We start from the raw sequence: 24796 nt of genomic DNA, 5'->3' as shown, positions 1-24796 counted from the left end.
CTACCAATAGGTAGTATAACTACAGATTCAGGCACATTTCACTTCTTCCTTTAAACTAAACTGAGTGGCTAAAGCCAGAGGTAAGTTCCACATTTTTACAAATTCTTCTGTTTGTAAAACATGATAGCTGAATATCCTTTTATAAAGTTATTCAAGTTATCATGCCTTTCATCACTTAGTGTATAAACTGTCATTTTACATTGCCTTGTTACATGTCATATACTGTATTTAATCATGTTTTTTCCCCTTAAATATCTCACAGAAAAATGAGACCAAAAGGGGTTTGCCCTGAAAAGGAAGCCTTGCACTTCATTGCTTCTGGGAAAGATAAAGACATATTTCAGAAAAAACTCATCAATGAGGAGAAAGGTATGTTATTACATTACAACATATGATTCTCTTGTCAAAACTGCATGCAGGCACAAGGTTTTTGGTATTTGGTGTTGATCTTCTCAGTTGAACTAACAGCAAGGAAGTCATTTTTAGCAGGACAGTTTGAGTTATGTGCAATTATATATCTATATATAATTATATATATATATCTATATATCTATATATATATATATATATATATATATATATATATATATATATATATATATCTCTATTTCACTTTCTCTAAACCCTTAAAGCCCCAGTGTGTAATGTTTGTAGTTGTTAATTATCTAAATCTGTGTTGCCCGTTTACAAACTTGTCATTTTTCATGAATATTTACCTCCACCATCAATTCCAAGTATTCCTATTGGCTTGAAATTTACATTTGCATTTCCATGAACTCTGACGCTCCATATTCATGCTCCATCTAGAAATACGTTAGCTGGTAAGGGACATACAGGACATACTGCTCCACCTGTTAGTGTGTGTGTGTGTGTGTGTGTGTAAGGGACATACAGGACATACTGCTCCACCTTTGTGTGTGTGTGTGTGTGTGTGTGTGTGTGTGTGTGTGTGTGTGTGTGTGTGTAAGGGACATACAGGACATACTGCTCCACCTTTGTGTGTGTGTGTGTGTGTGTGTGTGTGTGTGCGTGTGTGTGTGTGTGTGTGTAAGGGACATACAGGACATACTGCTCCACCTTTCGTGTGTGTGTGTGTGGGTGTGTGTGTGTGTGTGTGTGTGTGTAAGGGACATACAGGACATACTGCTCCACCTTTTGTGTTTTCTCTGTAACATGATAAACTAACAGCTGCTGCTAATGCTGCTAACGGGTATCGTAGCTTCCTGAAGAAGGAAACATGGAGGACCACACGTATTCAAAATCCCAAATTTCAAGAACAGGAGTCTTCTTGTTCTTCTTCGCCCAGAAAAAGAAAAAGGATATTAAAAAGAGCAAGAGAGCGTCTTTTTGAAGAGTGAAAGCTACCGTAGCTGGAATATGTACTTTAAACTGCGTGGTGCGAGAGAGTTGATATATATTTGATCTCAACACTAGATGGGAGAAATTCCTACACACTGGACCTTTAAAGTGACAATGCATATCATCATCAGTGCTATAATTGCTGAGATAGTTTTTGTTGTTGTTCATTGTGGTGACAGTTGCAACAGTTATGTATAATGTAATCAATGAATACATATAATTGACTTATTCAGTTTTATAATCTATTTTTCAGGTCATGGAGTAATCTCCACCATAAACATTGAGCAGGGAGATTTCTGTCTTGAGTATGTTGGAAGACACATCACTGGCTTGGAAGGAGAGGCCCTGTTCCAAGAGTACTCAGAGACAGATGCTGCATTTCTTCATTTCTACTCCTTTCAGGAACAGACTTTCTGGTAAAGAAAACGTTGAATGAATGTTCTTTCTATAAATAATTTAACTGTTTAATTGTTTTTACCTTTATTTAACCAGTAAGAGACTTATTGAGATTAAAAATCTCTTCTTCAAAGGTGTGCTGGCCAAGACAGGCAGCAGTACAATCACACATACAGTACATACAAACACAAAATACACAAAAATACACAAAAACACTAAAAACATAAAACAGCTGAAACAGCAAATCCCTCAAAGTCGACCAGAACCCTGAACACATCAGACAGAACATCTACAGCTAGATGTGGCTGCCTCTTAAAAGCTCTTCATATTTCTAAACTGTTAAATGGATTTCTTTACTTTTTGTATGCAGTGTTGATGGCAGTAAGACTACAGCGAGACTTGGACGATTCATAAATGATGACCATATCAAGCCGAATAGCAAAATTAAAATAGTAAGTAACAGTCAAAAGTCACCCTGCCAGCATTTTTTCATTATGTGTTTTAATCACAACATATATATATATACATATATTGCTGAACCTACTGTTCTGTTTGACATTAGTAATGTGAAATACAATAACTGATTATAATTGTGATTTTTGTGTCTGTGCTTATGTGACCAACAGATACTGGATGAACAGAAAAGCCCACATCTGTGTGTATTTGCAATCACAAAAATAAACGCCGGCGAAGAAATTTTGTACGACTACGGAGACCCTAACTGTCCACGGCGACATGTATGTTCATTTATATTGACACATTTTGTTAGATGAGACTTATCTCAGGGATTTCATCAAGTAGTAAGGACTTCTTTCATCGCACAATATTGTAAATATGCGTTGTAAACGGGCATCTTTTAAAGGTATTGTTAAAACCCAAAATGTAGAGTGGCCCTGATATGGTGCTGCATGAAGTAAAGGGGGGGATGAAAGTAGGTAGAGAGAATGTAAGGATGTAAAGTCCATCCTTGAAGAAAAACTGTTAAAGCACACTAATAGTTTGCCCCTAACGTTGGCAATAAATATAATAAAATACAATAAACAAGAGAATCAGAGAGAAAGGATGTTAGGCATGCCTGCCTGTACACTCAAAGGATTATGGGATGACTAATCTAACCATCAGTCAAGGTTTACACTTGCTGCAGTATGAATTAATATAAATCACGTCCATGGAACCGTATATTTTAAACACTGTCTATGGTAAACATTTGAATTAACTGATTTCATGTTGTAAATGTCATTTGTTTTAGAAAACCACTGGTTCCTCTTGTGACGACAACACAGAGAAAAAGGTAAATATATATATATATATATATATGGGGGTTTCTTCTGTCATCTGTATCACTGTAGTAACTGTTCCCCGTTTGGTTTGTATACTGCTTCATGTTTTGTATGTTTCATGTTGTATTTACATATATAATCTTATTGATTTGTTGCATTTAAGGAATCTCGATGGAAGAACTCATTTGAAAATCTTGACTGCAAACCCGGCGTTATGAAGATTGATGACCTTGTTTTCAACACAAAAATGAAGATCACTAACGGATGCAATGGCACAGAGATTTTCCCAGGACGTTTTCACAACTACCTCGTGGCAGTGAAACGAGTTGCCAAGCATATTTCCAAAAGCGAGTTGGAAATGGCTCATTACTTGCGTTCAGACAGTTCAACTTTACAAGCAGAGCATCTTTTACAACCACTCGCCGTGTTGGAAGACACCTACTTTGCCTATTTCGTCACCCCTCTCTGTGAATACAGTTTGAGCCAACTGATTGAAAACAAGGATTTTCCTGAGAGACAAAGCCTGACCGAGCATCGAAGGCTGGGGATATGCCAGGAGTTATTGCTGGGACTGAAGGAACTTCACTCACATGGAATCTTGCACAGAGACCTGAAGCCTGAAAATATTTTGTTTGGTAATAAACTATGCATGAAACAGCCTGTAATATGCATTTTGATAGTTTTCATGTAATTGTGTGGATGCTGTTTTAATTGATATGTATGATTAAGAAGCATTCTTTACTTATTCTACAGATATGAACAATAAACTGTACATCGCCGACTTTGGTGCAAGCAGAAAACTGGATCTTGCACAAATGGCTGGATCTTTTTCTTGGTCCAGTTATGAGGATGTTGGAGGCCTAAAATACAAGTACAGAAAGGAATCTGATATCCAAGTAAGTTGAGCTTGAAAGTGTTTATTTAAATGTACATTATTATTGTATTTTCGTACACTACTACTATGAGTTTGAATTTCTGAAAAATATTTTTTTCTTCTGTCCAGTTTTGCTAGTTAGGTAATGAACAGTGGGTTCCCACAATGAGGCTTTTAGTGACTGTGAGTGACCATTCTTTTAAATGATCCATTATATTTTAGGTAGCTGGTTGCTTGGTGCATTACATCCTGACCGATGGGCAACATCCCTATCAAACCAGGACACCATACTCCAATGATCCAGTTGGCCTATCTCAAAATGTCAGAACTGGCAACTTCACTCTTCAATGTGAAGAAAGATGGACGACTCAAACCGATATTATTACCAGCATGATAAGTAGATCTTTGGAAGAACGTCCCAACATTGAAGAATGCCTTGAGGCTCTCACATGTAAGGGCCAATAATAACTCTCTTCACATCATAGATATAATGTATAAGGTTACATATTCTGATAACACTTTACTGGAAGGAATCTACATAAGAGTGTCATGACACTGTCATTACACATGAACCCTAACTAACCATAACTCAACCATTTATTTTCATCTCTCTCTCTCTCCCTCTCTCTCTCTCTGTCTCTCTCTCTCTCTCTCTCTCTCTCTCTCTCTCCCTCTCTCTCTCTCTCTCTGTCTCTCTCTCTCTCTCTCTCTCTCTCTCTCTCTCTCTCTCTCCTTGTGCCCGTGCCCCTCCCAGCCTCCATTCCGGTGTTGTGTTTTAACTCAAACCTAACCCTAACCATAACTTGTCAAATGACAAAAAAACGACAGAAGCGTTATGTCATCAACGTTTGTGACTTGTTTTTTAATGTTTATGACACATTCATGACAGTGTCATGTCACTCTTATGTAGATACCTTCAAGTAAAGTGTAACCCATATTTTTTTTGAAATTAATATAAAGTTTTATGGATTGGAAAAGTGTTATACTCAAATCCCTTCTATTGAAATGCTGCATGTTATTCTAATGTATTTACAGGTTTCACACATCAGCCTGATTATACTGGACCCACAAACATATCTGGCAATGAGAATAGAAATAAAGTAAGTCATCTCAATGTTGTGCACCAAAATAACCTAAAAACATTGATAATGCAGAGAGGAAATCTATACCCTATATCTAATAGAATGTCTTGTATGTCATTGTGGATTAATGCATATGTTTACTACTATGGAATTTACAGAAATAGTTTTATATTACAAGATTAACAAGATTATTTCCATATTGACCACCCCTATTTTCATTGTACATCTAACACCTGCATGTTTTGACCTAATTTTAAAATATATCTGGAAGTCTCAAATACATACAATGAGGCATGGCGGCAACATAAACATGAACACATGTCAGAAAATGACACAAATCAGGCACTTGATGTTTGGATTGCTGCAATGTTTTTTTTTCTTCTTTGTTACAGGACAGAACGTCTACAGCAAATTGCTGTCCCCAAACAGCAGATGAAATGGACATCTCAAGAAGTATTGTCGGTGATCAGCCAGAGATTAATGCCAATGACCTGATGGATACATCTTCTTCCACTGAAGAGGAATCATCTCTGTGTGAAATGGTAATTAGGGTTTCATTACATAACCAGAGGTGGTGAACAATGCATATGATAACTGTAAGGAAAAAAGGATTTCAGTTAGAAATGTATTCTGTTTTTATTTGCAAATTAATAAATATATTATGCTCCTTTATTTCAGACCACCGAGCAAGAACTTTCCATTTCCCTGGACATGTCAGATGAAGAAGAAGAAAAACAGGCAGAAGAAGTAGCAGCAGCAAAGGAAATAATCCAAGGAAAACCCCCTTCAAAAACCCCAAAGGCAATGGCAGACAATATCAAAGTGAAAATGTCCTCAAACTCCAAACATCAGAGAATCTATGACAAGAAGAACTACTGCCTTTACTGTGAGAAGCCTTATGCTAAAATCACAAGACATCTGAAGCAGAAGCATTCTACCAAAGTTGACGTGGCTAAGGCCATTGCAATGAGGAAAGGAACACACATGCAACATCTTGCTTTCAGCAAAATAAGAAACATGGGAAACTACCAGCATAACTGTTCTGTCCTGTCCTCTGGGGAAGGACAGATCATACCAAAAAGACAAGCAACCTTTCCATCAACAGCAAGAGACTATCAGCCTTGTAAGTTTTGCTTTGCTATGTACGTCAAAACAGATCTTTGGAGGCATCAAAAGCGTTGCAAACAACAAGTCAACAAGGATGGACCAGTAAAAAGAAGAGTTCAGGCAAGTAGTTCCTTGATGTTGCCCACGGACAATGCATTTTCCAGCAGACTTAAGAAAGTTCTTGAAGACATGACATACGACACTGTAACTCAAGTGGTGAAGTCTGACATGCTTATCATTTCACTGGGAGAGAAGTGTAAATTGAATAGCATCAATGTGGTTTCAGGAAACTCAGAGGGTGACGTTCAGATCACAGGGCTGCTACCTCAAGGAAGAAAACTGGGCTCATAAAAAACTCGTTGCCATCAAAAGGGTGAGTTTTTCCTAAGACTCCAAAGAATGGTGTATACATGGAGGACTCTTGACATTTGTTGACCAAAATTGATGGATAGTGATTTTCATTCATCCATGTATTCACTTGCTTTCTTTCTTTTATGTATAGAGAAATGAAGAAGGCCCTGGTCACAGTCTGAGAGAGAAACCAGAACAACATTTCAAGGACTTCCTGAATGAAATGAAGGTCCCTGGAAAAGTAGACTGTCAAAGAAGCTTACATGAAAATAAGACTGGACAATGAAAGACTGGAAAGCCGTAAAATACTTTGTGCACAATCAAATAATATATATAGAGAGAAATGTGTACCAAGGGCTTTAAGACCAATACAACTGTTGGGGAAAAATGTTGTTGGTTCTGTGTCTTTTACTTCATGCCAACTCCATTTTACAAAGCTGTTGTTGGCAGAGCAGCATGTTACAGCGGCTACTCGTTGTGAACCCCATTTACATAGCAGCGAAGGAAGAGACGAGAGACGTTCTGCTGCTTCTCATGGCTCTCACACTGCAACTGCAATCAGCTGTGTGCATGAGGACTGTTATTAACTACGCCCACAGACAGGTGGCTCGTCAGCGTTAATCACAACTTACATCACAAATGAAGTTTGCCCATCATTAAATGAAACTATTTAACAGCCCTCAAATATGCTATTTTCAAATATGCATTTTTAGGTGTATTTAGTTCACACAAAATACACCTGGTGACTAACGAATTAATTAGGAATTGAAGTATTACACACACACACACACACACACACACTCTTGGGGGCGGGCATCTGCCGGTTGGGACACAGACAGTGACAGATATACAGATAGAGAACTATGATCCATAATAGTTTTAGCAGTTGGTATGATGAACATTGACAGTTATAGAAACAATAAAAATAATGGAAATATGACTAGAAATAACAGTTGTAGCAGTAGTAGGGTGTAGTGGGGCGTAGCAGGGCTCCGAGCAGGACCACAGCAGCAGCTGCAACCATGATTTAGGAGCCACCCCAATCTAAGGAAGAATGTGAATTGAGAAAACATAAGGACTCCGGGGAATAAGCTCCACGGAGCTAAGTTGGTGACAAGCATAACTGGGACATGGATGCACACAGATGGAAAGAGAGAGGAGAGAGAGGAGCTCAGTGTGTCAAAGGAAGTCCCCCAGCAGTCTAGACCTATAACAGCAGAACTAAGAGCTGGTCCAAGGCAAACAGGACCCAGCTCTATAAGGGTTGGTAGATGAATCTGATGACTATGAAGAGAAGCAGAGAAGAGAAGGGGTTCCATGTCTGTAGCTTGAGACTTGCCAATCAAAAGTCCTTATTTTAATGTAATGTTCTTAACAATAACATTATCTAATGAGTGTGAAGAAAAATGGAATAAAGACATTGTAAAAAAAATTGGGAGTAGTGAATAAGTGAACATGGAAATGATGTTACATATGTTTAAAAAAAAAATCTATATGATAAATAAATTTACTTTGTTTCAGCAACTTGTCTTACCATCTATGAAGCCGCCACCCCAGCCAGGCGAGGGGGATTTTGGACGCACGTTCAAACAAACTTAAACTTAATTCCAACGAAAATAGGATCTACTATCCTTCTAAATACAACTTAAATATCCTGTCCAACGGTGTATGTGTGGGTCAGTGTAGATGTAAACGAAAAGCTTGAATCTTATTGACTTTGGTATTCGTGGTTTGGTGGTAAAAAACAATATCGCTCCCAACTGTGGCTGGCGTTTCTTCTGTAAGGCGGTCACCTACCAGGCCTCATTTCCTGTCTACCTATAAAGGGTTCCTGGTGGTGTCATAAGGCAAAGTAAAAGTGCCAGCAGGGGGAGGTAAATTTCAATAAGATAAACTTAAGATGAAATAGGACCTAACATACTTGGTGATGTTCCTAGTTCCATACATCCAGCTTTCTTCTGTATTTCTTCAGGTCTGGATGGCAGCTGACCCAATCTGATGTAACGTGACATCAGCATTTATGATCTCACAGTGGCAACATAACATGACGGCATGATATCACTTGAACAGTTTATTGAGTTTATCATTTGTTGAAAATGAAGTGAGACAGCATCACTGACATAATAGAAATCTTTGGCATCAGTTACTAAATGTAAGCTCCCTGTGGGACATTTCAAGCGGGCCCCTCTGGTGACCACGGGGATCTCATGCGTTTAGTTCTTAGTTTGCTCATGAGTGGGACAACTTGGCCTCTGATGGAGTCAAAGATTTGTCTCACAACATCGTGATTGCAGAAAAAACAAAAAAGAAGAAAAAACAAAAAAGAAGAAAAAACAAAAAAGAAGAAAAAAGAAACCAGAATTTGGCCAGAATAAGAAGAGCGAGCCATCATGACATCAGGGTCATTTAAGAGATCAGTGTCATGAACATGCAGCTGTTTCTAGTCCTAATTGTAGATATCTCAACCTCATTTTTACAGTCTATGGTCACATCTCATCAACTCTGAGCTTTCAGAAGATTTCCACCTCAGAGTTGGTGAATACCACGAGAGGAGGAAGTTCTTATGGACTCTTGTCAACATGCTAAATACGACCCCATCTGAGAGCAGCACTACCATCATCAATGTTGGCATTGTGAGATCATAAATGATGATGTGACATCATCAGTGACATCATCATAAAGAGGATCCGTTACTCCCATCAGGTTGTTTTGGACAATGCAACACAGACGCAGACTCACCGTTCACCCTCCTATTCTAATAAAGGTATTTTTACAAAAAATGTTCTGTAATCATGGAATGACATCATGGGATGACATCATGGGATGACATCATGGGATGTCACAGAGACAACATTCCATGATGTCAATTTCCTGTGACAAGATCAATGACACACTGGTGACATAATAGAACCCTATGATGTCACTGTTAATTGAACAAAGTTTTTTGTTGATTTGTGACATCAACAGTGATGTCAGTCAGACGCTAGGCAACGCTAATAAACATGTAGCCCAAGCATGACATGACAGTAGCCTCAGTTCCTTTAACCAATAATGTAATGTGTAATGTGCTACACAATAACATTATTACCTTTTATTCTAAATGTAATGAAAAATCCATGAAGACATTGTTAAAAAAAGATTTAAAAAATCAGTAGTAGTAGTATGATGTGTATGTTAAAAAAAAACAATCCTAATAATAATGTAACTTACGTGGTGGTGTTGGTAGTTCCAACCATCCAGCTGGTTTTGGTATTTCTTCAGGTCAGGATGTCAGCTGACCCAATCTGGGAAAAGATAAAGTGAGATTAGTAATATACTATCTCTGGTATGTAACAGGTCCTATTTATAAACTCTCATGTCTATGTTCTGTGATGTCACTGATGACGTCACAGTTCATGTGACATCATCATTTCTGATCTCTGACCTCTGATGATCAATGATTTGTCTCCCAACATTGTGATTTCAGATATCAACAACTTCATTCTTCCTAGGACAGATGACGTCACTTTCCTCAATTATGTCGAGCTTTCAGTTTCAGATATCTACGTTATTCTTCTGATCCAGAATCAACATGATAGATTTATGCAATAGGAGATTTATTAGTTAGAACTCCATTTTTAGACTTCTACAGTCCAACTGTTGCTGGTCATAACTTTAATTTCAGATATTCAAAATGAAAAACATATCCCAACAATACATTTGTGGATATGTATTGCATTGTTTCTAGTCATAATTGTAGATATCTCAACCTCATTTTTTACTGCAAATGTCAGGAAGTCTTGAGAATCAGTTTAATAAGGAAATTATATTTATGATGAGAGACATGATCAGACAACAGATGAGACGGACTCACGATCTTCTAAAGTACAGTTTACAGTTTACTGGGAGAGAGAGTACTGCAACGTGTCTCTCTCTCTCTCTCTCTATCTCTCTCTCTGTCTCTCTCTCTGTCTCTCTCTCTCTGTCTCTCTCTCTCTCTGTCTCTCTCTCTATCTCTCTCTGTCTCTCTCTCTCTCTCTCTCTCTCTGTCTCTCTCTCTCTCTCTCTCTCTCTCTCTCTCTCTGTCTCTCTCTCTCTCTCTGTCTCTCTCTGTCTCTCTCTCTCTCTCTCTCTCTCTGTCTCTCTCTCTCTCTCTCTCTCTGTCTCTCTCTCTCTCTCTCTCTCTATCTCTCTCTGTCTCTCTCTCTCTCTCTCTCTCTCTCTCTCTCTCTCTCTCTCTCTCTCTCTCTCTCTAGAATACAGAACAAACAGATATTCATGACATCTCTTGAACATACCAACGTTGTTCTCATATAGTGAAGACGTTACGCTGCCACAGCCTGTTTCTACCACAGCAGGGTGGTGTCCATCTCATCTATCTACTGTAGTCTGAGGTCAGAGGTCAACTGATCAATTTGAGGCAGTATTGGTGTTACGTCCCCCGTTGTAGTGTCCAGGGGAAAAGGGGAGCAACAATTATTAATAAGCCGGGTATTTAAAGCACCCCCCAGCTCTGATTCACGACCGACAGCAACACAACTCTGCTCGGCTATATGGCCCACCGCCCGTCTGCCTTCATCCCTGCAGCTTTACATCAATCCACCTGATCGCAATCAGATGGAGAGGGTGGTACCTGGGTCAGGACACAAGACAGCAGAGAAACACACACACACACACACACACACACTCACACACACACACACACACACACACACACACACACACACACACACGTAACAATTGGCATCTCATACACAAATGTCCAGCTGTCATCCTTTCTCACTAGTCTTCACTTGCACATACAGCCCATTACCATGAATCCAGAATAACAACTACTATCATATAAGACATGAAAGAATATGCATAGGACATTATTTCCCACTATCAATGTCACCACTTCCTGTGATGACTCATGTGTTGATAGTTGAACCCACACACCTTTAAAAAAGAATGAGATCATTACACTTGATGGGCCCTAAGACTGCATGTTTATTAGCGTTGCCTAGCGTCTGCGTCTGACAACTCTCCTCCGTCTGTGGACATGGGAGGACCTGCGAGTCCTCCTACGTCTACCAACGGGGCGAGCAGCGTGTCTGCGTCTGCGTGGCATTGTTAAAAAACAACCTGATGGGAGTAACAGGTCCTAGTTAGAAACTCTCAAGACAATGTTCTGTGATGTCACTGATGATGTCACATCATTTATGATCTCACAATGCCAACATTGATGATGGTAGTGCTGCTTTCAGATGGGGTCAGGTTCAGCATGTTCACAACAAGAGACAATAAGAACTTATATAACGTTGTATATGTATGTTTTTACTCATTCACTACTCCATACTTTTAGTTTTAGTTTTAACAATGTCTTTAGTGATAATATATTAGTATTGTATTAGTTTAAAATATCTATTTATTTCATTATCATTTGGTTTTTGCAGATAGGTCAGCTGACATCCTGAAGAAATACCAAAAGCAGCTGGATGGATGGAACTACGAACAACAAGTAAATTAAATTATTATTCAGAATTTATTTTTTAAACATACGCAACATCATTTGCGTGTTCACTTCTTCACTACCACCGATTTTTTATCGTTTTTTTATGGATTTTTCATTACACTTAGAATATAATGTGATAATGTTATTGTGTAGCACATTATAACTTTTCTTAATAAAGTCTCAAACTAATTATTCACAAGACCAAACTACTGCTGCTGATTGCGTGTTAATTTGTGTGAAAAATCATTGACTTCATCAGAGGAACTACATGATGACACTGATGTCATGATGGCTCGCTGGTCTTGCTCAGTCCAAATTCTGCTTTCTTCATCTATTAGTTGTTTAATGAATTAATTTAGCACGTTTAAAACCAACCATAGTTGACCAAAGTGCTTAACAAGCTAACAAAAACAAAATTAATAATATACACAAACAATACACAATACAATATAACCAACAGTAGAAAAAGGTCAAGGTGTCAAAGCTCAACTTGAACTGAAAAAGGAATAGTCCTCTGTCTGAAGCAAGGACTAGAACTTATTAGCGGTCCGAGCAGTTCTTATATGAATATGTAAACTATTCCAGAGGTTTGGAGCAGCAGGTGAAAAGGCTCGGCCACCTTTAGTTTTAAACCTGGATCTGGGAACATCCAGGACCATCTGATTGGAAGACCTCAGTGCAACGCTGCAGACAACAACAGTCTGAAGCTGTATCTCCTCATCCGGCCCACTTGTTGGGCCTGGCCGGTAAGTTTTCCTGCTTTGTGTCTTTCCTGAGAGGCCACCGGGCTACAACCTGATAAACGCTGCTGGCTCTGTAATCGGAGACCCTGCGTGTGAAGGCCCAGATATACTGGCTTTTAACTACGGGTAGGTAAGATGGCTGCAGCTAGTATATCCAGGCCTTAGGGCCAGGGGCTTCCCTGATGGCTGCATTTGCCCTCTTCTTGTCCTTACCTTGTTGGGCATCTCTGGACCTTTGTGCTGGCCTCCTCTCTTCCTCTCGCTGCTCCCCAGACACCACAGTTAACGTACAACCCATGGCTCCCTCTCTTCCCCGTCCGGTTGTGTTGACTGTGCACGGTTCGCTGAAAGAATCATGAAACTAGAAGGCAGAGTCTCCACACTGTACCAACTCCATGAAGCTGCTGGTCACCTTTTAAAGAATGGGGAATTAGAAACCTTCCAACTGATGACAATGAATTCACTGTTCCTCACAGCCAGACATTCACCCTCCATCCTGTCTCTGCTAGTGTAGTTACAGATGCTCTGCTTACCATCCATCCCAAGAAATGTACTGGAGACAATTTGGACCCTTTGTCTTATTTAAGCTCTCAGCACATTTTCTCTCAGAGCAAATAAGTCATATTTTCAATTTCCTCTGGTATAGTTCCCAGCATTTGGAAAACAGCGTGTGTTGTATCCTTACAAACGGGAGGTGATAAAAACAATTTCAACAACTTTAGACCAATGTCCAAACTGCCATGTCTGTCCCAGGTCCTACAATCTCTGATTAATGACCAACTGAAGGTCTTTCTGTCTATTAGCCCGGCTTCAGAGCAGAGCACTGTCACGTCTAGGGACGCAGGCTTGGACCCAAAACGTGCAGAAAGGAGGATTTAGTGGAAGATTTAGAGGATTTATTAAAGAAGACGGTTATAACAACGGGAGTCCTGAGGAAGGAAGGCTAAAGGAGTTCAACAACCACCAACAGAAATCTGAAGACTAGGGAATCAGAACACAAGGAGCAGAGAGACGTAGGGAGAACAGACAAAGATCTGACACCAGACACAGGATGGACAGAAACTAAATAGACGAGGTAACGAGGGACAGGTGACATGAGGGCTGATGAACAGGTGAGACACATCAGGACACAGCAGCCAATCACAGAGGAGGGAAAACACACAAGACAGGAAGTAGAACAAGACACGACACAAGAACAACAGACACTACAAAGTAAAAGAGGAAACTGAAGCATGAAACATCCACAAGGATAGAACTACAACTAAACAGAGAGGACACAGAGAACTGGTAACACACAACCATGAACAAGGATAGAACTACAACTAAACAGAGAGGACACAGAGAACTGGTAACACACAACCATGAACAAGGATAGAACTACAACTAAACAGAGAGGACACAGAGAACTGGTAACACACAACCATGAACAAGCAGGAGACATTAAAATCATCATAACCATCAACCATTTAGAGATGAGAGCTGAAGTTGAAGAGATTATTTTAGTTTCTGATCCACTTGTGTTCAGTCTGTTCTTGTTTCTGTCAGAATATAAACTGTGAAGAGAGTCAGGGCTCCATCTGGTGGAACAATCCTCAACTCATCCTCACAGATACACATTTATCTCTCTTCATTAAGAGAGAAAACACAAGACACGAGACAAGTCTCTTACATGTTATTATCCCCAAATCTGGGGTGTAAAATGTTTGGAGTTACTGGCTGACAGCAGTCCATGCATACATACGGTAGATATAACACTATAATGTCCAGTGATGGGCAAGTTACTTCCAAAATGTAATACATTATAGATTACTAGTTACTGTCATTTGAGAGTAATTAGTTATATTACAATATTACTGCCTCTGAATTGTAATGCGTTACATTTGAGTTACTTTCACCAAAATAACAGGGGAAGTTTGATTTGGCAGCTAGCTTGTGAATTTCACCACCGGATCAATAAAGTCTCGTCTTTATCCACTTTAATACATCATAGATTATTCATATTTTGTATAATTAATATAAATATGCAAAGTAACTAAAGCTATACAAAACAGATAAGTAAAACGTATAACAGGCAAGTAGGAGAAAATGAAAATACTCAAAAGTATGGCATTGTTGTAAAATGTTTGTTTATAGCACTTCAATAAGAAATTCATGTTGTTTAGTTTAAAACACTATAAAAGAAATGTTCAATTATAGTGTGATTAAAACTCACTATTAACATTATTTACAGTACTTGATTTACAGCTGATTTGTGAAAAGGTAGCCTACACAACCTTATTTAACAGTAATTTAGTTTTACTGCGAACCGTCACAGAAGTGCTTTTATTTTGAAGTAGGCTACAGGAAGTTGTCTGTTGTGTAGCTACTCTTGCTAGCTTACTGAGAAGCAACATGTCCACTTTGTTGTTTGTAAAACTGCAACATATTGAACAGTAAATGGTCACAGTAAAAGACAAGCGCTTTTGGTCGTCATTCGAAGCCATTCCACTACAGGCAGAGTTACTCTCCACGGCTGATAAAATGCAATGATATTTACGTGTAGCAAGCCTCAACATTAATTCCCGACATGTTTATATCTGTCAGCCGCTGACGTACTGTCACCTGTTGGGACATACATGCTGTCCGTACCGTCACCTGTTGGGACATACATGCTGACGTACCGTCACCTGTTGGGACATACATGCTGTCCGTACCGTCACCTGTTGGGACATACATGCTGTCCGTACCGTCACCTGTTGGGACATACATGCTGTCCGTACCGTCACCTGTTGGGACATACATGCTGACGTACCGTCACCTGTTGGGACATACATGCTGACGTACCGTCACCTGTTGGGACATACATGCTGTCCGTACCGTCACCTGTTGGGACATACATGCTGTCCGTACCGTCACCTGTTGGGACATACATGCTGACGTACCGTCTCTGGTTCTGGTTCTGACCACGGGAACAGAAACAGGACAGCTGACTTCAACGCAGCGTAATAACTCCTGAAAATAATATCCATCTCGCAAATGTATCTGTCTCTGCAGTCATCTCAACCATCGAATACAGCGACAGGAAAATAATACGGCTTTTTTTTTTTCCTGTGAAGAAATGTGTCGCGGTGTTGGTGAATTCTTAAAAAAAACCAATGCACCACTAAATGTTGTGTTAAAATGCGTTGTAACTCGCGTTACTGAGATTGTAATGAGTATAATATTACCGAAATTTAATTAGTAATGCGTTATATTACTGCGTTACAGCAAAAAGGAATACATTACTGTAATTGCGTTACTTTTGTAACGCGTTACTCCCAACACTGATAATGTCTAAACCAGGGGGGTCAAACTCACTGTCACTGAGGGCCAACACTGGGAACTGAGAATCACATCCAGAGACAGACATGGAGAGTTTATTAACAGTGACTCTGAGGACCCTCTAGGGGCCCCGGACCCCCTGTAGTGACTCTGAGGACCCTCTAAGGGGCCCCGGACCCCCTGCAGTGACTCTGAGGACCCTCCAAGGGCCCCGGACCCCCTGTAGTGACTCTGAGGACCCTCTAAGGGACTCTGAGGACCCTCTAAGGGCCACAGGCCCCCTTCAGTAATAAATAAATAAAAATATTGTAAATAAACAACTTGTTTCTTCTTTAAATGAACGGCTTCATTGTTTGAAGGAAGTGGAAATTAACTAAGTACATTTACTTAAATTTGAGGTACTTGTACTCAAAAGAAAATATTGTACTTTTTACTCCACTACATTCATCTGACAGCTGGGTAAAGATTTTTATTCTTTCTTTAAATCAGCAGAATATTGTACAGAGTTTGGTTGGTGACATGGAAAGTAATTAAGTACATTTACTCAAGTACTTTACTTAAGAAAAAAATGTAAGGGTATTTGTACTTTACTTGAGTATTTCCAGGACGTTTTAGTTTACTGCACCACATTTATCAGTCACCAACCAAACTCTGTGCAATTTTCAGAGTATTTAAGTAACACCACAAAATGTCTCATTTTATTCATTCATTCATGTATTTTACATTTCATCACCCAATATTGGTACATAACTCTGATTACTGTCATATTACATGTTGTTGTTTATATATAATAGTTAGTCTAACAAATATGAAAAGCAGCCTTAAAATGAAGCTAAGATGGGTAATACTTAGTGTGAGGTACTTGTACTTTACTTGAGTTCTGCTCTTTTCTACTTGTACTTCACTACATCTCAGATTGAAATATTGTATTTTTTACTCTACTACATTAATCTGACAGCTGGGTAAAGATTTGTGGTTTCTCTCTTTAAATACGTAGAAAATTGTACAGAGTTTGGTTGGTCAAGGAATCAGGAGGTTTTGATAAGATTAGATTTGATGTGAAAGATTTCCCAAAAACCGGAGGTGGAAATTAACTTAGTACAATTATTCACATTTAAGGTACTTGTACTTTACTTGAGTATTTCCATGTTCTGCTACCTTCTACTTGTACTTCACTAAATCTCAGAGGGACGATTTATCAGTCACCAACCAAACTCTGTGCAATATTCACAGTATTTAAGTATCACCACAAAATGTCTCATTTTATTTATTCATTCATGTATTTTCTGTACATTTATTAACTATTAGTACATTACTCTGATTTCAGTCATATTACCTGTTTTTGTTTCCATTAAAACCTAAGTATTTAGTCAAAAGATATTAATTTAGACTGAATATAAGTAATATACAGGAGATAGGGCTTAAAGACGGGAGAAACCCAGGAAACACGGGAGTGTTGGCAGCTATGGTATACACGCCATTACAAAACAGAAAAAATAAATAAAATATGAATAGATTTTTTTGCTACACCCCTAGCGAGCAGTATTAATATTAACAAGACAGTAGAATGTAAATCATAACTTTTGTCACCACATTAGCTGCTGTTAGTCTCCAGTAACATTAATCTCTGCAGGATGACCTAATGTAGCTCCATCTTATTTAACCCTAACATTAGCTGCTGTTAGTCTCCAGTAACATTAATCTCTGCAGGATGACCTAATGTAGCTCCATCTTATTTAACCCTAACATTAGCTGCTGTTAGTCTCCAGTAACATTAATCTCTGCAGGATGACCTAATGTAGCTCCATCTTATTTAACCCTAACATTAGCTGCTGTTAGTCTCCAGTAACATTAATCTCTGCAGGATGACCTAATGTAGCTCCATCTTATTTAACCCTTTCCTCACCTCTTCACCTTCTCCTCACACATTTCAGCCTCCAACCAGTTCAGCTCCTCAGTGTTTCTAACATATTCTGATGGAAATGTTCTGCTTTTATTCTATTTTATAGTTTTTATTCTATTCATATGATCATATTAATCTGCTGTATGTCTCGTTAGTGTTTAGCTGAGACTGTCAGACTGTAAAACACGTTGAGCTGCTTTAATGTGAGAAAGTGCTGAGTCATGAATCAGCTCATAGCTCCTCATAATAATAATAATAATAATAATAATAATAATAATAATAATAAACACGAGACCACACGTTGTTAAGAGTTGAACTGTTTTATTCAACAGGATTTATTCATCAGGTAGTAACAGATTACTCTGATTCATCAGGTAGTAACAGATTACTCTGATTCATCAGGTAGTAATAGATTACTCTGATTCATCAGGTAGTAACAGATTACTCTGGTTCATCTTGTAGTAATAGATTACTCTGGTTCATCAGGTAGTAATAGATTACTCTGGTTCATCAGGTGGTTGTTAAACCCTACTTCCATGAAAATGAACAGGTTGCCCGTTCCTACATGCGATTATAATTCTTCTGTTGTTAGGACCTACACCGTTGTACTGACAGTAGGGGGGAACGGCATTTGGATTCACCAGGTAACAGTCAACAATTGGGAAAGTAGCATAGCTAATTCTATAACCGTAATATGGTGTTCCTCCTACAGGACTACAGATGAATGGGATGTTGTTCACACTCCCTGTAATGAAGGTATTGAGACCCTTACAGCCCCCGTGTGGGTCCACGATTCCTCTGGCTGCTATCACCATGGTACACTGGCCAGAAGTCATCCCAGCGTTGATATGCTTATGTTGAAACCAATCCCAGGTTTGTCCGTCCACAGAGATCAGAGCAGCAGAGATCAGCAGAACACCAGCAAAGATAGAGATCTTCATGTTGATCTGGAGAATACAGAGTTAGAAAAGCTGTTAGAGACTTTACTCTGACATATCTAACATCTCTTTATATTATCATATAAAAGCTGTTAGAGACTTTACTCTGACATATCTAACATCTCTTTATATTATCATATAAAAGCTGTTAGAGACTTTACTCTGACATATCTAACATCTCTTTATATTATCATATAAAAGCTGTTAGAGACTTTACTTTGCAAAGAAACTGTGAAACTTAAAACACATCAAAAAAGTGACAAAATGTCAAAAAACAACATTTTTTAATGTTTGTAACATAAATTGTCAACAAAAAAGTCGAAAGAAGTGCCCAAAAAAACAAAACAAACACCAATAACAAAAATTGAAAATAAAATTGAAAATAAAAATTAAAATAAAAATTGAAAATGCGACCAAAACGTTAAAAAACTAAGAAAAAAACAACAAAACAAATGTCAAAAAAACGATGAAGAAGGTGAGAAAATAATAAAATTAAATACCTAACCGGAACAGTGGAAAAAACCTTTTGCGTTTTATTTTGTGCACAGCACCGAAATCCCAACCACCAAACCCACCAGACTCCATGTAAATAATCAGGACTTTTATCATCGTAAAACACACTTCATTCAAAGTGGACAGAAACTAAATCAAACTATCAAAAGCCGTCTTGGTTCATCTTTCCACTGTTCCAACAATCACCACTCTGGTTTGGTTGAAATAAACCCTTAATTCACCCATTTACATGTGGAAATATGCTGGCTCTATACATGCTAAAAGTCCAGATTATTTACATGGAGTCTGGTGGAAATATGCTGGCTCTATACACGCTAAAAGTCCTGATTATTTACATGGAGTCTGGTGGAGATATGCTGGCTCTATACACGCTAAAAGTCCTGATTATTTACATGGAGTCTGGTGGAAATATGCTGGCTCTATACACGCTAAAAGTCCTGATTATTTACATGGAGTCTGGTGGAGTTTGGTGATGGTGATTTCGGGGCTGTTTGATGTTAAACTAAAAGAATCTTACTCTTTAACTACAAGGTCTATCTCTGTAGGGATCCATCCCATAATGTTGTCAGGCACTTAGAATAATAATCTGAGCAGCAACAACAGAACTTTTAGTTGAAGGGAAACCAGATTTGGACTCCTTACCTACCATATGTTTTTAGTTTTATGAATGGATTTCTGCAGAACTCATAAATAAACATCCTGATGCAGTTAGAATAAGGCAGACAGAGAAATGTTTGAGAACATCAAACTGAAAATAAAAACTAACCTTTGTGTTTTCGTCTTTCCAGCTGAATCAGAATCTAAACCAATCAGAGAAGTTTAAATGTGTTAGAGAGAGAATAATAATGTAAAGTATATTTACCTGAATGACAGGAGAGAGATGAGTTCTAGAGTCAGCAGCAGGAGAGATACCTGGAATATCACATCATAACACACTACATTACATCACAGTTAACTACGTTACATCACAGTTAACTACATTACATCACAGTTAACTAGATTACATCACAGTTATCTTCAAGCTTCTTTAGAAAACAATCGAAAAAATGACAAAATGTCAAAAACATTACTGTAAATTGTATTTTTGTTTATGTTTATAACCCTAATAACAACAACAAAAGTAAAAAAAAATGTGCCCAAAACGTTAAAAAAGTGACTAAATTGTTAGGGGGGAAACCACCAACCAACGTTGAGAAAAACATTGAAAATGTTAAATAAGTGACAAAAATGTTGAAAAAAAACAACAAAACAATCGTCGAAAATACGTCAGAAAAACCTTTGAAGAAGATGATAAAATAATAAAGTTGGAGAAGAGTCCGAGTCTTACCGAAGAGTTGGTGGAGAAAGTTTCAGGTACGAAGGTCCAAAAATGTAGAAATATAAAATCTGAACTTCACAAAGTCTGAAGATGAAGAAGATGAAGAAGATGAAGATGAAGAGCAGAACTCTGACACGATGAAGAATCTGAAGAATGTTCAGACTGAGAAATGAAATAATCTGTGTTTTATATTCTCCGACAGAGAGAGGTTATCTCTAAAGTTAACAGACATCCCCCCCACTGATCCTAATTTAAATACATGTTACTGACGGTCAAAAACCAAAAGAGGAAGTTAAGATGTTTTCACACGGTGTTCTGATGCAGCTTACTGTCAATGATGAGCTACAATAATAGAGGAACATTAACTTTGAAAAATACTGTTTTAAATTAAAAAATATACTTTTATATATTATGAAACACAATACTGTAATACACGCACACAAACACACACACACATACACACACACACACACACACACACACACACACACACACACACACAAGATGTTGTTTAAAGTGAATATAAACCAAGTTCTGGATGATATCGAGCTCTTGCTGCGACTGTTTTGTTGCACTTCCTGTAAGTCAAACTGAATATTTTCAAATCTACAGATATAATTTATCTGGAAGCTGTAAACCTGGGTTACTCTCCTCTTCTGTAGTTTCTCTCCTAACCCCTCAGATTATGGCCCAATGAATTCAAACTAAGCCTTTAAAACACCAAAGTCCCACAATACCACTAACTGACTGAGCGATGGAGGCAGCAACTCCCATCATGCTCTAAGTGGTTAAATTGTTGTTATTGTTAAAGGAGTCTGGTGTCTTTGAAGAGAGCAGAGATAATGTCTTCAGTTCCTGGTCATAAAGGGCTGTCTGACAGCAAGGTATAGCCCTGAACATATTCTGAATATAGCGTACACTTAGAGGGATACCTGTCTGATTTTTAACCAGCTTTGTGTCATGGCAGTTTGTGCAGATGAACGGCTTCCTCCACTTTTGCGTCTGGCCAAACAACGTCCCTGACTGAAGAAGGAAGAGCAGGGATACATTTCAGTAGTGGCCCTAAGCTTTCAGTACATTTGGTTAAACCGGGTCAATCCTGTGTTGAAACTAAGAAGAAGCTGTTAAAACAAATACGTAGAAAGTCTGAAAATGTTTTTCATAGAAGGGTTTCATATTGACGAAATGCTTCTTTGAGTTCCTGTTTCTCAGAATGAGGCTGGTTCACTTTTCTGAAAACAGTAATGTTTGCTAGTTTAGTTTAAAGTTTCCAGAAAGGGTTAATTGTGGTTCGTGTCCCAGGAATCCTACTTAAGGGGACCGCTGTTTTAACCCCAAAACACAATCCTGTTTCTTAACTAGACTGTTTGCAGTCTAAACTTAACTGTCGTCGCCGCATGAAGCTCAACTTTTGTTGGCTAAACTGTAACGAGACTGTAATTTGGTACAATATCCTACGTTGATGAGAATGTGTTGCATCGCTGCCTGTTTTCAGTTTGGCTTTAGTTGCAAGTTAGAAATTAAAGGTCCTATGACATGCTGCTTTTTGGATGCTTTTATATAGGCCTTAGTGTTCCCCTAATACTGTATCTGAAGTCTCTTTATATAGGCCTTAGTGGTCCCCTAATACTGTATCTGAAGTCTCTTTATATAGGCCTTAGTGGTCCCCTAATACTGTATCTGAAGTCTCTTTATATAGGCCTTAGTGGTCCCCTAATACTGTATCTGAAGTCTCTTTATATAGACCTTAGTGGTCCTCTAATACTGTATCTGAAGTCTCTTTATATAGACCTTAGTGGTCCCTAATACTATATCTGAAGTCTCTTTATATAGACCTTAGTGGTCCCTAATACTATATCTGAAGTCTCTTTTATATAGACCTTAGTGGTCCCTAATACTGTATCTGAAGTCTCTTTCCCTAAATTCAGCCTTGGTCCAGAATTCCAGCCACTAGAGCCAGTCCCACAATGAGCTTTCCTTAGGATGTGCCATTTCTGTGTCTGTAGCTTTAAATGCTATTGAGGAGGAGAGGGGGGGGGGTCAAGGTGGAGGGTGGGGGTGTGGCCTTGACCAACTGCCATGCTTCGCTTGTCTGCAAGCCATGATGTCTCTCTCTTTCTCATGGGCGGACCAAATTCTCTGGGCGGGCAAAGCAGATAAACGGGAGGTAACCAGATTCCTGATTGGTCCATCTGAGCTTTCATTTTCTCAAAGGCAGAGCAGGATACCCAGGGCTGGGTTTACACCTATCACCATTTCTAGCCACTGGGGGACCATAGGCAGGCTGGGAGAACGCGTATTAATGTTAAAAACCTCATAAAGTGAAATTCTCATGCCATGGGACCTGTAAATTATTTCAGTACTATTGTACATGTATTTGATGACTTTTATAATAATATAGAAATAAATAAAGTGCTTGAACTTTTCGCTTGGCTTTAGAGCACTGTCGCTTCTAGGGACGCAGGCTTGAACCCAAAACGTGCAGAAAGGAGGATTTAGTGAAAGATGTAGAGGATTTATTAAAGAAGACGGTTATAACAAAGGGAGTCCTGAGGCAGGAAGGCTAAAGGAGTTCAACAACCACCAACAGAAATCTGAAGACTAGGGAATCAGAACACAAGGAGCAGAGAGACGTAGGGAGAACAGACAAAGATCTGACACCAGACACAGGATGGACAGAAACTAAATAGACGAGGTAAAGAGGGACAGGTGACATGAGGGCTGATGAACAGGTGAGACACATTGGTAGACGTAGGAGGACTCGCAGGTCCTCCCATGTCCACAGACGGAGGAGAGTTGTCAGACGCAGACGCTAGGCAACGCTAATAAACATGTAGCCCAAGCATGACATGACAGTAGCCTCAGTTCTTCTCTTCTTTAAGCCATAGAACAGTGAAAAAGTAATCTTTTATTTAGTTTCTCATTTTTAATTAAAATAAATAATTCAAGACAATGTTCTGTGATGTCACTGATGATGTCACATCATCATTTATGATCTCACAATGCCAACATTGATGATGGTAGTGCTGCTCTCAGATGGGGTCGTATTTAGCATGTTGACAAGAGTCCATAAGAACTTCCTCCTCTCGTGGTATTCACCAACTCTGAGGTGGAAATCTTCTGAAAGCTCAGAGTTGATGAGATGTGACCATAGACTGTAAAAATGAGGTTGAGATATCTACCATTAGGACTAGAAATAATGCAACTGCAGATATCCATTAATGTATTGTTGGGATATGTTTTTCATTTTGAATATCTGAAATTAAAGTTATGACCAGCAACAGTTGGACTGTAGAAGTCTAAAAGTGGAGTCCTAACTAATAAATCTCCTATTGCATAAATCTATCATGTTGATTCTGGATCAGAAGAATAACGTAGATATCTGAAACTGGAAGCTCGACATAATTGAGGAAAGTGACGTCATCTGTCCTAGGAAGAATGAAGTTGTTGATATCTGAAATCACAATGTTGGGAGACAAATCATTGATCATCAGAGGTCAGAGATCAGAAATGATGATGTCACATGAACTGTGACGTCATCAGTGACATCACAGAACATAGACATGAGAGTTTATAAATAGGACCTGTTACATACAAGAGATAGTATATTACTAATGTCACTTTATCTTTTCCCAGATTGGGTCAGCTGACATCCTGACCTGAAGAAATACCAAAACCAGCTGGATGGTTGGAACTACCAACACCACCACGTAAGTTACATTATTATTAGGATTGTTTTTTTTTTTAACATACACATCATACTACTACTACCGATTTTTTAAATCTTTTTTTAACAATGTCTTTATGGATTTTTCATTACATTTAGAATAAAAGGTAATAATGTTATTGTGTAGCACATTACACATTACATTATTGGTTAAAGGAACTGAGGCTACTGTCATGTCATGCTTGGGCTACTGACATCAACACTGACTGACATCACTGATGATGTCACAAATCAACAAAAAACTTTGTTCAATCAACAGTGACATCATAGGGTTCTATTACGTCACCAGTGTGTCATTGATCTTGTCACAGGAAATTGTCATCATGGAATGTTGTCTCTGTGACATCCCATGATGTCATCCCATGATGTCATCCCATGATGTCATCCCATGATTACAGAACATTTTTTGTAAAAATACCTTTATTAGAATAG

General features: G+C 38.6%; 2 long non-coding RNA genes across 2 annotated transcripts; one reads left to right on the top strand and one right to left on the bottom strand.

The window, feature by feature from the left end:
* The first annotated feature begins 10280 nt into the window (after window positions 1-10280).
* LOC116058382 lies at window positions 10281-24149 on the top strand. Its single transcript, XR_004107025.2, has 3 exons — window positions 10281-10313; window positions 11409-11525; window positions 24134-24149. It is a non-coding gene; the product is annotated as an uncharacterized LOC116058382 (long non-coding RNA).
* LOC116058384 lies at window positions 18738-20772 on the bottom strand. The gene is made up of 2 exons (XR_004898511.1): window positions 20647-20772; window positions 18738-18815 (listed from the first exon to the last, which is right to left on the bottom strand). It is a non-coding gene; the product is annotated as an uncharacterized LOC116058384 (long non-coding RNA).
* Window positions 24150-24796: the final 647 nt, after the last annotated feature.

This window comes from Sander lucioperca, chromosome 10 (genome assembly GCF_008315115.2).
Source record: "Sander lucioperca isolate FBNREF2018 chromosome 10, SLUC_FBN_1.2, whole genome shotgun sequence".
NCBI lineage: Eukaryota > Metazoa > Chordata > Actinopteri > Perciformes > Percidae > Sander > Sander lucioperca.
Note: the sequence above shows the minus strand (reverse complement) of the source record. Positions and strands in the feature narration are given on the sequence as shown.